This window comes from Hordeum vulgare, chromosome 3H (genome assembly GCF_904849725.1).
Source record: "Hordeum vulgare subsp. vulgare chromosome 3H, MorexV3_pseudomolecules_assembly, whole genome shotgun sequence".
NCBI lineage: Eukaryota > Viridiplantae > Streptophyta > Magnoliopsida > Poales > Poaceae > Hordeum > Hordeum vulgare.
Genome location: NC_058520.1, coordinates 93,498,205 through 93,514,507, shown reverse-complemented (window position 1 = coordinate 93,514,507; position 16,303 = coordinate 93,498,205). Strand labels below are relative to the sequence as shown.

The window sequence follows — 16,303 nt, the reverse complement described above, 5'->3', positions numbered from 1 at the left end:
CCTCAATGGAATAGGTGCTATGATGACCCACAAGTATAGGGGATCTATCGTAGTCCTTTCGATAAGTAAGAGTGTCGAACCCAACGAGGAGCAGAAGGATCTGACAAGTGGTTTTCAGCAAGGTGATATCTGCAAGCACTGAAATTATCGGTAACAAGTAGTTGTGTGATGAGATGATTCGTGGCAAGTAGCAAGCAACAAAAGTAACAATGGTGCAGCAAAGTGTCCCAATCCCTTTTGTAGAAAGGGACAAGCCTGGAGAAAGTCTTATAGGAGGTAAAACGCTCCAGAGGACACATGGGAAATTCTGTCAAGCTAGTCTTCATCATGTTCATATGATTCGCGTTCGTTACTTTGATAGTTTGATATGTGGGTGGACCGACGCTTGGGTACTGCCCTTACTTGGACAAGCATCCCACTTATGATTAACCCCTCTCGCAAGCATCCGCAACTACGAAAGAAGAATTAAGACAAAGTCTATCCATAGCATTAAACTAGTGGATCCAAATCAGCCCCTTACAAAGCAACGCATAAACTAGGGTTTAAGCTTCTGTCACTCTAGCAACCCATCATCTACTTACTAGTTCCCAATGCCTTCCTCTAGGCCCAAATAATGGTAAGTGTTATGTATTCAACGTTCACATAACACCACTAGAGGAAAAACAACATACAACACATCAAAATATCGAACGAATACCTATAGCATGACTTATCCCATGTCCTCAGGAACAAAAGTGACTACTCACAAAGCATAATCATATTCATGACCAGAGAGGTAATGAGTAGCATCAAAGATCTGAACATATAATCTTCCACCAAGTAATCCAACTAGCATCAACTACCAAGAGTAATTAACACTACTAGCAACCTTACAAGTACCAATCGGAGTCGCGAGACGGAGATTGGTTACAAGAGATGAACTAGGGTTTGGAGATGAGATGGTGCTGATGAAGATGTTGATGGTGATGAGTCCCCTCCGATGAGAGGAGTGTTGGTGATGACGATGGCGACGATTTCCCCCTCCGAGAGGGAAGTTTCCCCGGTAGGATCGTCCTACAGGAGCTCTAGATTGGTTTTGCTCAAGTTCTGCCTCGTGGCGGCGGAGAATCCTCCGAAAATCCTCCTCTTGATTTTTTTATGGAACGAAACCCTTCTGTAGCAAAAGAGGGGAGCCAGAGGGCCAAGTGGGATCCCACAAGCCTCCTAGGCGCGGCCAGAGGGGAGGCCGCGCCTAGCAGGCTTGTGGCCTCCTGCTAGCGCCCCTCTGGTACTTCTTCGGCCTAGTATTTTTTGTAAATCCCCAAAAAAATCCACGTTGATTTTCACGGCTTTTGGAGTTGCGCAGAATAGGTATCTCAAACTTGCTCCTTTTTCAGGCCAGAATTCCAGTAGACGGCATTCTCCCTCTTCATGTAAACCTTGCAAAATAAGAGAGAAAGGACATAAGTATTGTACCTTGAAGTGTAATATCATCCCAAAAAGCGATAAATAACAACATGAAAGCATGATGCAAAATGGACGTATCATGCTATTCCCACAGCAATGTCGTGCTTATGTTTACTTGTGATATTGTACTGGCAAAAAAGGTTGTTCCTTCAATGTGCTTGACAAAGCTTGTACTACTACTATGAGGTCCTTACTCATTAGTAAACTAAAGCACTGCATCATCAAGACTATCTCTAAACTGCATTAATGCCACAAGAAAAAGTACGAGTGAAAATGAAACTCAACACTGTGCTGCTTATTTTTGGTTGTGAGATTATACTGCACAAAAATATTAGTTCCTTTAATGTGCTTCACACAAACATGTCATGTGAGGTCATATCCAACAATGAAGTACACCAGCATGAATAAAAACTTCTTGTAAAACCCATTATTAACCCCACAAAAAATTTAACAACACTGAAAATGGAACCCAACAGTTGAGGAGTGGCTTGCTGCGGAAGCTAGGTAGTAGCAAACTTCTGCCAGCCATCACTTGTGCACAGAAGATCAATATCAGTGCAAGGAAATTTGTTACAGATTCTCAGTGTTCTTAGTTTATTGATTGAGGAACCACGTCAAACATGAGTAGTTGATGTAATGATGATAAGAAGTCTCCCTTTATTCCCTCTCCCTAGAGATAAAATTGAAATTCACAACAAGAGAGAACAGATTCTCCTTTCCAAGAGCACAAGGCAGTGTCAAATCAGATTACACCAACTGTGAGGCATACATACTGATGAGCGACCAGAGACAAATTAGAGTTCCAGGAGATTGTATATCATATTTACATGCATATTAGATAGAGCCAACGGGTCAATTATGACGCAGTCAGATGGTATAAATGAATTGAACAAGATCTATATATGCACAGGTGAACATGAATCTGCCTAAATGGTTTTGTCTTCGGTATAATTCAATGACTAGATAATACTGAACAACCAGGAAACGTGAAATACTATCGAATCGCTTCCATGTGAAAGAAAAGGGACCGATCTATGCATTGTCGATCAATCTCTGCACCTCAAGCATTATTATCGTCCTACAGAAGCATGTCCCTTTGTTCCGCCAAAACTAGAGCAATCACGAACCATATTATATGAAAACAAAGAATAAACATTCAAATAGCCAGATCTTCTAGTTACTAGTAGATTGATGTGCACATATCGTTAGGTACTCTCACAGTTTATAAATTTGTGCATTATTCCAGAATATCTCACCTCTCCTCCCAACAGAATACAATCTGATTGCTGGCATCCATCCACAATCCCCTTGATGATCTATGAAAGTACAAAACAAAGTTACAGTCAAAGGCACATAGATATCATCCTCCATGGGCACAAGACAGATAAAATGAGCAAGAGAAAGAACTACCGTGTTAAATAAGCAGCTACATTGATAGTACCTTCTCTGCAAGGTCAACATCGAGCTTGCTCGTAGCATAGTAATCTAGGAAGAACAATGGCTTCGCACTGTACGTTACAATGTCATTGACACTCATAGCAACCTGGCGCAATGGATCAGACAAAGAACGTTCATTGACCGACTCTCCTAGGAAACATGACAGACAACATGTATGAACAGCAAGCAGAAACATACCAGGTCGATTCTGATCGTGTCCTGAATACCGGTCTCAAACGCGAGCTTCAGCTTCGTCCCAACTCCATCAGTGCCGACCACAAGGTACTCATCCCCTACTCAATAGAAACAACAGAAGACCAAATTTTACTAACACGGCAACACATTTCTATATCCAGGTAAGCAAACGAGTAACAACTAGTCAAATACATGACGCAGACCTCTTACTCTTACTATCCTAACACTACAAAACTGTTCGTGCTTGGTATATACATATGTCAAATTACTGTCAAATACATGCTACAAGAATAAGAAACTCTCACTTTCCGCACCTGTCTTACTGACCAAATGAGTTGTTCGAGTTTTAGTGCATTCAAAGTCATGCTGCTGATATATCGGAGTATTAGGCATTTCATTACCAAGATTTGTTTAGCTAGATGCAGTTATGCTAAATTTAGCATTACCAAGCCAATTTTGAGGGAAAATGGTGTAATAATGCTAGTAGGCAGTAGTACATGAATTAGTATTACTGCAGAATTTCCTTTGTTAGCAGTAACTAACCTTTTTAATGATCTTCAGTCAAGCTGTGTATGTATAATATATTCAAAAACTGTAATAGTGTGTACTTCAAACAATAATAATCAATTTGCCCATTAGGCATTTCTTTCATGAAGATTTCTTAATCCAGATGTATTTATAATATATTCAAAAACCTAGGGAAAATATGAATCTATGAGAAAATGATAAGGAATGGAAACATATACACCCCTTTTGGTCCGCCAAATTCTTTTATGACAAAAGAAATTTCAGTACAAAGGATATTATTTGCTCCATTCAGAAATTTGTACAAAGGGAATACGAATATACTCATTATACCAAGATATTTCACTCCGGTAACCAGATCACGCTCGCTCAAGTCCTAATTTTTCACTCAAACCGATCACAACTTGACAATCAACCAACTTGTTTTCATATAAGAACAGTTCATATACCTCAACTTGCATGCAGAAGATAAGCTTACCTGCTCAACCAATACATCACAATAGCATATCTAACTGAGCAATTGTTTTGTGTATCGTGCCCATTGTGTCCACCATGAATGCTTCACAACTTCAACTCATTCTTTTCCACCACTAATGCATGTTATACAAGCATAAGAGGTCAAAGGACCAATGACATTCCAAAAAACAAATGCCAAGTAAATACGAGGAGGCATCAACAAGATAGTTAGATCAACATGCAGGTGAACTGATAGTAAGAAGGCATGCTAGTACTAGTACGTGGAGTATAGAAAGTTTCTAATGGGTGATAGTAAGAACCGAGGGTTGTCTTGGGGAGTTTTTTGAATTGCAATGTCTCAAGATGGACCATGTAGTCAGCCTCAACTTTCCTGAGGAAGACCGCTTTGTTTTCCTCCGCATACCCTATCATCTCTGGGGGCTCTATCTCTGAATGTAGTCCAAGTAACTTGTCCAGCTGAATACCTCTTCTTGGCGTCCATATCTCAACACCGTCGCGATTGCGCTTCGTACTCCACAGTTCAGCGGTAAATCAGTATAAGAAGAGGACTAACTAAATTTGTATAACACAAGTCACAAGTAAGTTTGGATTTCATGAAACAGATGAATTTGGCTGAATCTAACTTTAGTTGGACTTGGCGACGCCCACCCACTACACGACAATTTATTAGAAATTTTAGAGAGCCTGATTGGCAGTCGCTCCGAGATATAGCACCATGAATCGGCAAGTGATCTAACTCAAAATGTTTATAGAGTTACCAAATCAACGAATCAGTCCAATTGGTAGTTGTAGCATAATTGTCCTAATATTCAACCAATCGCAGTGGTACTAAATGGAGTACTAGCTATATTGTATTTTGGAGAGTGCATTACTTGACAGAAAGATGGGGATGTCCAATTTGCGAGCCTTCTCGAAAGCCTCATCTCCCGAAGGATACCAGTCAACCTGCATATGGAATCCGTAAGTACGCAAGTTCAACAATGTTACCTATAATCCACATACAATCCGAAAGACATCAAAGAGTGTAAGGCAAGCAAACTGCAAACATTTGTCTCGCCTAGATGTTTCGGAAGGGTCTGAATTTTTAGGATGTGAACTCGTAAACATAGCTCAACCACGTCTTCAGCTATGCGCTCCTCGGCCACACACACCCAAAACTAAAGTAGGTGCTCCCCGAACCAGGCGAATACAAAGGAGCACGCGCGCGACCGCAAGGTGCTCGGCGAAACGCCCCTGCGGCTCGCGGGGGAGGGGAACCATGGCGCGAGCAGAGCGTAGGTGGAGTGGAGTGGAGGGATCGCTCACCGGGTTGTGTGCGTGCTGCAGCAGGTAGGGGCTATGCTCGGCGGCGAGGCAGCGAGGCTTCCGGCTGCCGCCGGGCACGGAGGAGGAGGACATGGCGGCGGTGGCGGCGGCGACGAAGCGGACGGGCGAGCGGGAGGAGCTCGCGGCGGCAGGACCTGACCTCCTTCTGGCCACAGGAGCAGACCCCCTTCTTCTTCGGGGCGACGCCCTCCTTGGCGCCAACGCCGACCGTCTCTAGGGCAGCGTAGTCGCTGCCCTCCGCAGTGGCCACCATGCCACCGGCGTCGTTGCCCTCCTTGGCGACGGCCTCCACACGAACGGCGCAGTCACTCTGCGGGGCGGCACTCCTCTCCGCGTTGCCGTCGCGGCAGCCCCGGGTCAGATCACGGCGGCGGCTAGGGTAGGGCGATCCGTATCGGGTGGGAGGGAAGCGGATGGGAGAGGGAATGAAGGGGCGGAGGGGCGGCGGCAGACGGACCTGTCGATCTAGATCGGGGGAGAGAGGGAAGCGGCGGCTAGGGTTCGTGCAAACAGAGGAAGAGGAGGGCACGATGGGTTGGGTGAGGTTTGATGCGGTTGGATGGATGGACGGGTGGATGAATGGATGGATGGGTGGATGTTTGTCATGTCAGCGATCCATGTCAAAACTCATTCCACCAATCAGACTTAAGCTTGTGTAATTTTCGCTTTTCCTTTTGTTTTTCTTATATTTTTCACCCTCTTATTCGGGGTAAACATACAGTTTGTTAGAATTAAACAATATTATACACATATGTGTCTACTTTGGGATGACAAACAATGTGATTTGGGATATTTTCATTTTCTTATAATTTCTGTGAAAACAGTTTGTCAGAATTCAACTTTTTGTGCAGAACCTACCAAATATTTCTTACAAATTTGAACTGCACCATTTTTTCAAAAATATTAGACCATAATTTATGCGCAATTGGCCAAATGGTTACATGTCAAGAGTGACTTTCATTTTCTTTCGAAAAAAAATTATATTTCATTTTTCGGGTGCCCAAAATGATTAATCTTATGGCCAAATTCATGGCATAGTTTGTTCAAATGATCTGATATTATTTGGACGGAAAATTCATTTTCCATTTTCTTTGGACTAAAAATTTATTTTCCATTTTTCGAGTACCCAAAATGAGTTTTTTGTGAAGGACCTACCATATATTTGTTGCAAAATTGGACCAACCCAATTTTCTAAAATACTAGGCCACATTTAATGTACAATTCACCAAATAATTGGGTGTAGAAAGCCATGAAAAAGATAATTTTTTATTGAATGAGTTGAAAGCGGGTCAAATTTGAACTCCAGCTGCCTCATAGTTTGCTCTTTATTTTTCCCAAAAATCTTTTTTAGGTACACAAGTATCTATTTAATCAGAGAACACCAAAGGTTTTCCAAAATTCAACCACTAGGTAGAAACGGTCATACCCGCCGTTTTGACCGCATTTTGAAATGGCCATGAAAAAATCAAAAAAATGGAAAACCTTCACATTGTGTCATTAGATGTGACCAAGTTACGAGGAAAAATAATAAACTTGTAATACGGTAATTATTTTTACAATGTGTTCTCAGAAATGAGCTATCATGTGTGAAAATTCATGGATTTCAAGCAAAATGATCAATCTTATGGCCACATTCATGCCATAGTTTGTTTAAATGATCTAATATTGTGCACAAGGGTGCCTATTGGAATGGCAAACAATGTTTCTTAAGGAAGTTTCCATTTTCCTTGTATGAAAAATCCGTTTTCCATTTTGCAAGTGCCCAAAATGAGTTTTTTTGTGAAGGACCTAACATATATTTGTTGCAAAATTGGACCAAATCATTTTTCATACTTACTAGACATATTTAATGTACAATTGACCAAATGGTTGGGTGTTAAAGGCTTTTATCGACCTCTCGTGAAAAAGACAAATTTTCGTTGAATTAGTTGAAAGCGGGTCAAATTTGAACTGCCGCTACATTATAGTTTGCTCTTTTTTTCCCAAAAATAATTTCTTAGTACACAAGTATTTATTTAATCAGAGAAACACCAAAATATTTCCAAGATTCAACCACTAGGTAGGAAAGGTCATACCCGCTGTTTTGACCGCATTTTTAAATGGCCGTGAAAAATTCAAAAACAAATCAAAAAATGGAAAAACTTTTCATTGTGTCATTATATGTGACAAAGTTACCAGGAAAAATAATAAACTTGTAATACGACAATTATTTAAAAAAAGTGTTCTTAGAAATGGATTATCATGTTTGAAGATTCATGGCTTTCAAGCCAAATGATCAATCTTATGGCCACATTCATGACATAGTTTGTTGGAATGACATAATATTATGCACAAGTGTGCATATTGGAATGGTAAACAATGTTGATTAAGGAAGTTTTCATTTTCCTTGTATGTAAAAATCATTTTCCATTTTTCAAGTGCCCAAAATGAATTTTTTTGTGAAGGACCTACCATATATTTGTTTCAAAATTGGACCAAATCATTTTTATAAAATACTAGGACGTATTTAATGTACAATTGACAAAATGGTTGGGTGTTAAAAGCTTTTATCCACCTCTGGTGAAAAAAACAAATTTATGTCGATTCAGTTGGAAGCGGGTTAAATTTGAACTACAGCTGCATTATAGTTTGCTATTTATTTTTCCCAAAAATCATTTATAGGTACATAAGTATCTATTTAATCATAAATACATGGTGTGGTGGCTTGACGTCGAGGTTTGGATGGTGGTCGAGGGCCCCAACTCCAGAGCGCGTGAACTTGCATGCCAGTCCCATGGTCACCGCCTAACCGTTGTGTTGCCACGCGTTCTGGGTGGAATAGGCATGTCTGGTGGGTTGGACAATCCCTCGGTAGGTGTTAGGAAGAAGAATACAATAGAACAATCTCACGAGGAGACTGAACTAAGCTCAAACATGAATTAGCAGCCAAGTGTTTGATTAGCGGTGCGGGTAATGCACATGGACAATGGGCCTAAATTTTGGCTGAGGATGATCATATACTAAGGATACTCTCTGGGCAAATTTTTAGCTCAAATGGATGAATCTAGGTGGCACTTGCTTTGCAAAGTAACACGCTGTGCAGAAATATGGATGTTTAAGCTGGGATCAAATGAATGTATGGATTGAGCTGAAATTTGGTGTATGATGTTAATTTGGGCATATGAAGGCACTGTAAAAAAAACATACGATTTGGGCATGCCAAAGTGACACTTCCTTCAAAAAATATACAGAAAATGGTAATTGAAACTGGGCTCACATAGATGATTGGATTGAGCTGAAATTTGGAGGAGGATGATAATTTTGGGCACATTAAGGAACTATAAAAATTTCATAAAATTTGGATAAACAAAAATTGTACTTCCTTCACAATGCTCTCTACTGAACAGAATATTGGGAAAAATATTGAGGGAAACTGGATGAATTAAATAAGCTAAAATTTGGTGGAGTGAGGTTATATGATCAGTTTCATCCCGTGGTAAATTTTCATCAACTATAAAGCAATATAAAATGTAGTTGCTTCACAAAATGAAAATATTACCAGAAACAAAGATTGGATGATGAGCTCACATGGATTTTAGATGCGGCTAAAATTTTGTGGAGAGCTATGTTTTGGGCACATAGAAGATGTGGAAAGAATCAACTCATGAGGATATTCCTATCTAGTACTTCCTTCACAAAGTTGTTAGTTCAACACAAACTTTGGAAATTTGGTGAGAAAGATTTAGTAGACAAATCATTACGAAAGTTTTCATGGGGCAATGATTTGGATAGGAAAGAGTGCCCAAAAAATATGAGGTTAATCAAAGAAATAGAAATAGTAGTTCCTTCACAAAGTGTATTTTGAACAGAATAGGAAAATCAATATTGCCGAATTATTTTTGAACTATGGAAGGAAGGGTATTCACATATTTGAGGAATATATGATCCAAAGTATTTATGAGAATTTTTCGAATGACAGAATAGTAGGTTGCTTCACAAACTAGGATGAGGTGGTATGGAATGGACCCGCGAGTGACATGTCAACATAGTTAGAACATGTTACGACATTTTTATAATCGTCGTAAAAGTTATGACGATCTCATCTTATGCGGTTACGACGTTTTTGACTCACATCGTCGTAATTTATATGTAGATTTGATCCCCTCAAACGGCTTACGACAATCTCGGATGAAATCGTCATCGATTTATGACGAATTCATCAACGACATCTGAAAGAACATCATGTATGAGCATATTTCTTGTAGTGGCGGTACAAAACTAGGAAATCTCTGGTCTGGTTGCCATGACCATGTGGATCCATGAGGGCAATTTTTGAATTGAAATAAGAAAAGGGGGGAGAGAGGAGAATGGCATGATCCATGATGTTTTCTCACCTTTGTTAATCTTTTTTCTGTTTTTTCGTCGAGGGGCGCTAGTGTTCTTGTTTGGTTGCCATGGCGATTTGCGACGGGAGGGGACGGAGATAGGGGAGATTTGTCGATCCGGAGGTGGTAGACGACTGACGGTGGGGTGGTACTCTGGCGTGTGGGGCGCTAGTAGAAAAAGGACCTTTCGTTCGGAGCATTAGTCCCGGTTGGATTTTGGACCAAGACTAATGTGACCTCTAGTCTCGGTTCCTACGGCTAGGCTTTAGTCCCGGTTCATATGTGACCTCTAGTCTCGGTTGGTGTTACCAACCGGGATTAAAGAGGTGGTGGCAGGCTGGCGTCAGGCTAGGGGGTCTAAGCTTTAGTCCCGGTTGGAGATACCAACCCAAACTAAAGGGTTTTGAAAGTTTCTTTTCTATTTTGCTATTTGTTGTCTATTTTTAGTTTCTCGTTTAAATTCCTTATATCTTTTAGGATATTTTATGTTTTTGAGTGATTCTTTTTGTATTAGATTCAAAATTTTGTCTAGTTCCTGTTTGTGCCTTAGTTTTCAAATTTTAATGATTTAAATTCGAATTTGTTCAATTTTTCTTTAAACCCTAGATTGTGAATAACTTGAGTTTAAAAATAGTTTTAAATTTAATTCTTTTTGCTCCTAATCACATGTTAGATTGTTGTCACAGTAAGATCTATTTTATCATTTTTTAGAATAATTTAAATTACGATTTTAATTAAAACAGTAGTGTTTTTCTTATATAGTTGTTTTAGTCATTTAATTGTTGTTTTCAATTCTTGTCACGACAAATGAACTCTAAAAAGGTTGAAACTTGGCATGGTATCATCATTTCGACCACATAGCATGTGATAAAAAGTTGAGAGGGTTACAGCAAAAACTGGATGCACTTCGTGTACAAACTGGACCATCTCCTTCGAAGTATGAGGGTTTGAGATGAAAACTCATCTATTACAAACGCATTTCATTTTTTAAAACTTATTTCAACTCCAGACTTTTTGTGCATTCACTATGCACCGTTCTAAGCCACATATTCAAATTTCAACCCTTTCTAACTTCATTTGCTTTTTTCAGGCATTTAATGATTTTTTTGAGCTAAATGATCGTGAAATTAAAAAAGCAATACAAATGAACACTAAAAATGTTGAAACTTGGCATGGTATCATCATTTCGACCACATAGCATGTGATAAAAAGTTGAGAGGGTTACATCAAAAAATGGATGCACTTCGTGTACAAACTAGACCATCTCCTTCTAAGTATGAGGATTTGAGACGAAAACTCAACTGTTAGAAAGTCATTTCATTTTTTTAACTTATTTCAACTCCACAATTTTTGTGCTTTCACTATGCACCATTTTAAGTCACATCTTCAAATTTAAACCATTTCTAACTTCATTTGCTACTTTGCATGCATTTAATGATTTTCTTTGAGCTAAATGACCCTGAAATTAAAAAAGCAATACAAATGAACACTCAAAAGGTTGAAACCTCGCATGGTATCATCATTTCAACCACATAGCATGTGCTAAAAAGTTGAGAGGGTTACAGAAAAAACTGGATGCATTTCGTGTACAAACTGGACACTCTCCTTCGAAGTATGTGGGTTTCGAACGAAAACTCATGTGTTACAAAGACATTTCATTTTTTAACTTATTTCAATTCCAGACTTTTTGTGCATTCAATATGCATCATTCTAAGCCACATCTTCAAATTTCAACCATTTCTAACTTAATTTGCTACTTTTCATGCATTTAATGGTTTTTTGGGCTAAATGACCATCAAATTAAAAAGCAATACAAATGAACACTGAAAAGGTTGAAAGTTGGCACTTTAGTTGATAGAATTAGTTTTGCTATATTAAAGAGTAATTCTTTTTGCGAGTTTAATATAATTAACTTTAGTTTGTGTTGCTTGACAATAATTTTGTTTTTATAATTAGTTAATATTACTTTATTTCTATTTTAATTGTTTCCAATTTTATTTAGAAACAAGATGTCATATTTGGATTCCTCACATTTTTCTGATAATAATGGATATATTATTTGTCGAATTCTGATTTATAGATTTGAAGATATTAATTATGTCATATTAAATGAATAAATGGCAAAAAATGAATAAAATAATATTATTACTTATTTGATTTTCATTCAAATTCAATACTATTATTATTACTTATTATTATTTATTTTTGATTTTTATGCTTTTTAAGAATTATTTGATTTTTTGAGTTTTTTTCCTTTTTTGAAGTTTTTCCAAGTTTTTTCATTAATTATTTTTGTTTATTAAACATTGTTGTTTATAATTCGTAATTGTTTGGGATTCAAAAAATTAAATCATGTGACATCAAGACCTAAGGGTTAATAGGATTAATAGCTTACTATTGTCAAGAAAACAACAAATGAAGACTTGGAAACTAGTGGAGATAGAATCGGAAAGTTAAGTGTGCTTGGGCTGGATTAGTGAGCGGATGGGTGACCGGCCGAAAACTTAGATGATTTGAAATGAGTGGAGTGAGTGGTTGGCCGGGAAGTTAGACGATTTGAAATGAGTGCTCCGCGTTAGAGAAGTGAGTAGGGGTGATTACAGATTAAATTGTCAAATAATTCAAATATTTGAAAATTGTAAAAAAATAGTCCGGGTTGGTAACACTAACCAGGACTAAAGATCCTTGAGCCCCAGCAACCATGTGGAGGGCCTTTAGTCCCGGTTCGGGGCAAACCGGGACTAAAGGGGAGGAGTCTTTAGTCCCAAGTTAATAGTCTCGGTTGGAGAACCGGGACTATAGCCCCGTTTTCTACTAGTGGGGGAGGGACGACGGTTGAGGATGGTGGGTGCATTTGTTCATGCGGCCCGCGGGGTGGCAAGCCCGGACGTGCGGGCGATCGATCTGGATACCACACGTGCGGGCTGCAATAGGGGACGCCCAGACGTGTGCGTGCGGGCAGTCCTGCATCGATGCCACACGGGGCGTGCGACATATACCCCTAGGTGCCACATGTATGATGGTTAACGCGACCCATAAACAAATATGCCTTATATAAAGAAACAAAAAGAGTGTCCTAAACATCTAGGAGTTAATTTGATTCTCTAAAAAAAGAAAGTTACTCGATTAGTTACTGAAGAATTATACTACTAGTTGTATTTAGAAGGAATTGATCAGGATTTATTACTCATTTCGATATACTAGCTAAATGTTCGTGCATTGCCACGGAACAACATAACAATGTTGCATTAGTTGTATTTGTTCCATCAGCTTCATATCTTCTTTCGTTGGTTCGAAATTTTCTCGACACACATCTTATTTACCTTACCCAGGTAAGACAACCTTTCTTCTAGCTTCAGTGTCATTACACTATTTTATTCCATATAGTTTCACCATAAAATGATAAGCTAGCTCTTATTTGTCATTCGATATTTTTATGGATTGGTAAGGTTCATATGTAGGTGTATGTTTTTCAAGTATTTGGATTTTGGACTCCCTGTGATTTTCTTGAGCTGAACGTATTGTCATTATCTGATCAAAGCGAGCGTTGCATAAAGCCATAAACATACTGGTTTTCAAATATGAAAACAAAAAATGCATGAATTCTTACCGAAATCGGATAAGGATATATAGAAACTGAAGAGAGTTCCATTAGTACATGCTTGCCCACCAAATGGATTTTTAACCAGAGACATGTGAGAAATAATCTAAGTGCACACCGAATGCCATATCATTTATTTACAAAGTCATAGTGTGAAATTTTTGGACCAAGTATTGAACGAGATACTGTTTCAAGTCAACCTGATCTTCGGAAGCACCTCGGGATCAACATATAATTTACTGCAGGAAGAATGAAAAATAAGGGAAAGAACCTTGAGCCACCCATTAACCCACACACCACATCCAACACAGAAGTTGCAACATGCCAGTCTCGGCTTGTGATCCAATCAGTAAAAAAAGACTTCAACAATTTGTAATCTTTACATGTATAGTCGCATGCGTTTGTTAGAAACCAGCTTGTGCACACTAACCTACCAAGGGCAAGCGTGGTGGAGCACAAGCTAGAGGTAGTCGGTCCGTGGTTGGTCCCAACCAACGAACGCACTCTATAATTATACAAGAGTTATAACCATATATGCATATGGCAATGGAAGGAGAAGATATTGTGGAATGAAAACTATGTAAATTGTAAATTGACAGCAGAAAAACAATGACAAGAACATAGAAGGCATGTGTCTCCTACAACTAAAGCATGAACATCTAGCAAATCAAAGAAAGTATGTATAATTAGTTTGAGGTTAAGTTCGCGCATTACCATACATCTTTTAGAAGGAAGAAATCATACATCAACCAAAAACTGCAGGAAGAATGAAAAATAAGGGAAAGAACCTTCAACCACCCTCACTGTCGAACAACTCGTATGTGCGCCGAGCGTGCTGTTCCCAGGTCTCCAGGGCTTCCATCTGATATACGCTGATGGCAGAGGCCGCAAACTCTTCGAAATCCAACTTTCTGTACTGAAGGGTGCATACCTGGTACACCATCTTGGCAGGTAAGTGGGCGTCCCAGTCTAAAAAATCATACAGCTCAAGATCTGGAGAAGGCTTACCGTGTTAACAAAGTCGATAACCTGGGAATCATTCATTGCGTCCGTGGAATTCTTCACCAAAGCCTGCAAGTTCCATTTTCCATTTTCACCAACTGCATGATGTAAATTAGACTGAGTAATGAATGTAATATTACTAACCGATTTCAAATTTTGCAAGGAGATATAACCACTCTTATTTGGACCCAGCAATTCAAACTGCTCTTTCAGATAGAACAGTTGATTCGCTGTCTATGTCTTAGCTAGGGCCTGCGAAATAAATGGACATCCATAAGACATGGCCTCAGGACATAATGGTATGAAACTAACTATACAGACTAATATATTTATATAACAGCGAACTTTGGTATCTCAAGTACTCAATGCAAAAAAAATGTGGGAAAGAAAATATATTATGGACTGCATATTGAAGAACAAATTTGCAACAAATAATATGCATAGAATCCTATACGCTTTGTTTTCTTAAGTCTGTTTCAAGTGCATAGTGTATACCCTCAAAGCAAACTTCCGCAATGAAGATGAACTGATATAAGCTCTCATAAGCTTGTAGATTATCATATCTAAAGGAATCTTCACTTGTTGTGCATCTCGGATCCATGGGTGACCGACAGGTACCATTGCACAAGTAAACAGTTAAGCATCATTCTGCAGAAGGATGGTCTTCCTAAGGAGGACATTACTGTACAATAGTGCCAAAAAATATAGTTCTTAGTGAGAGCTTATGAGGAAGTCATCCTCTTGTGGTAATCCTTATTAAGCAACCTTTTTACGAAGTCTTTGACTTCAGCAGAGAGAGTAGGCCATGGGGCCTCATCAAACCTTGGTTCTGCCTTAAGGACAGCTCGAAATATTCCAGATTCTGTGCGTGCCCAGAAAGGTCGGCTCCCACAAAGCAAAATGTAGGCAATTACTCCAATGCTCCACATATCTCCCTTAGTTCCATAAGATCGATGAAGCACCTCAAGAGCAACATAATACGCACTTCCAACAATGTCATTGAGTCTTTCATCTGAAGATGTAACAATTGTTGTGTGTCACAATACAGTCACATTTAAATGCAGTAAAAACAAAATGTTAAACAAAAATCTGAATGGAAATATGTTAGACTAACCTGGCTTTACAAAGTCAGAGAAACCAAAGTCTATGACCTTCAAGGGTGAGTTTTCCTCCTTCAATGAGAATAGAAAATTCTGGGAAAAGGAAACACAAATGTATTTAGTCATTACAAAAGCTTTGTATTGCATCTGCTGAAAGAACAGAAGTACTCTGGATAAAATAAAACGTAACAACAATCAGATAACTACCCTAACATCAAAAGGAAAATTAGTAAATAATTTGGGTAGGAAATAACTCATAATGCTGGAACAACCAGACGGTATTCTGATGAGATACAGTTTCACACCGGGACTTAGTTATATCAGATATTATATACCTTGTGAACACCACGGTTGACTTGAAGATCAGGTTGTTAGAAATTATACGGGACCAAGTATTGAAATGGTATGCTTCTCCTCATGTGATTCTCGTGTTTCAAGCCTGATCCCTGTGTCCCACAATAAAACTATATCAGATCAGATCAACACAATTTTGAACCAGAGAACATAGATCACACACCCCACAATAAAAGAGAGAGAACATAGATCACACCACGAGGGAGGGAAGAAAGGTCGCTCACAGGTCGATGACATGGTGAGATGAGGAAGCATAGGTAAAGGTGATCCAGGTTCCAGGCAGGATAGCAATCGTTGCCCAAGGAGATCGGTGCATCGAAGTCTTTGGTCTTCCTCCTCCAACCTATCTGTTGGTGTGCCATCATTGAGATCGGCAGCACCTCCTCCTCCTGGACGGCCTGCCCTCAAAGATCAGATTTGTTCCTCTTCCTCACCTTGCACGACCGCGAGGCACGAATGGTCAGGCTCGCCGACAT

At 39.2% G+C, this 16,303-nt stretch overlaps 1 pseudogene; it reads right to left on the bottom strand.

Moving 5' to 3' along the window:
• Positions 1 to 14,161: 14,161 nt before the first annotated feature.
• LOC123441538 lies at positions 14,162 to 16,303 on the bottom strand (annotated as a pseudogene).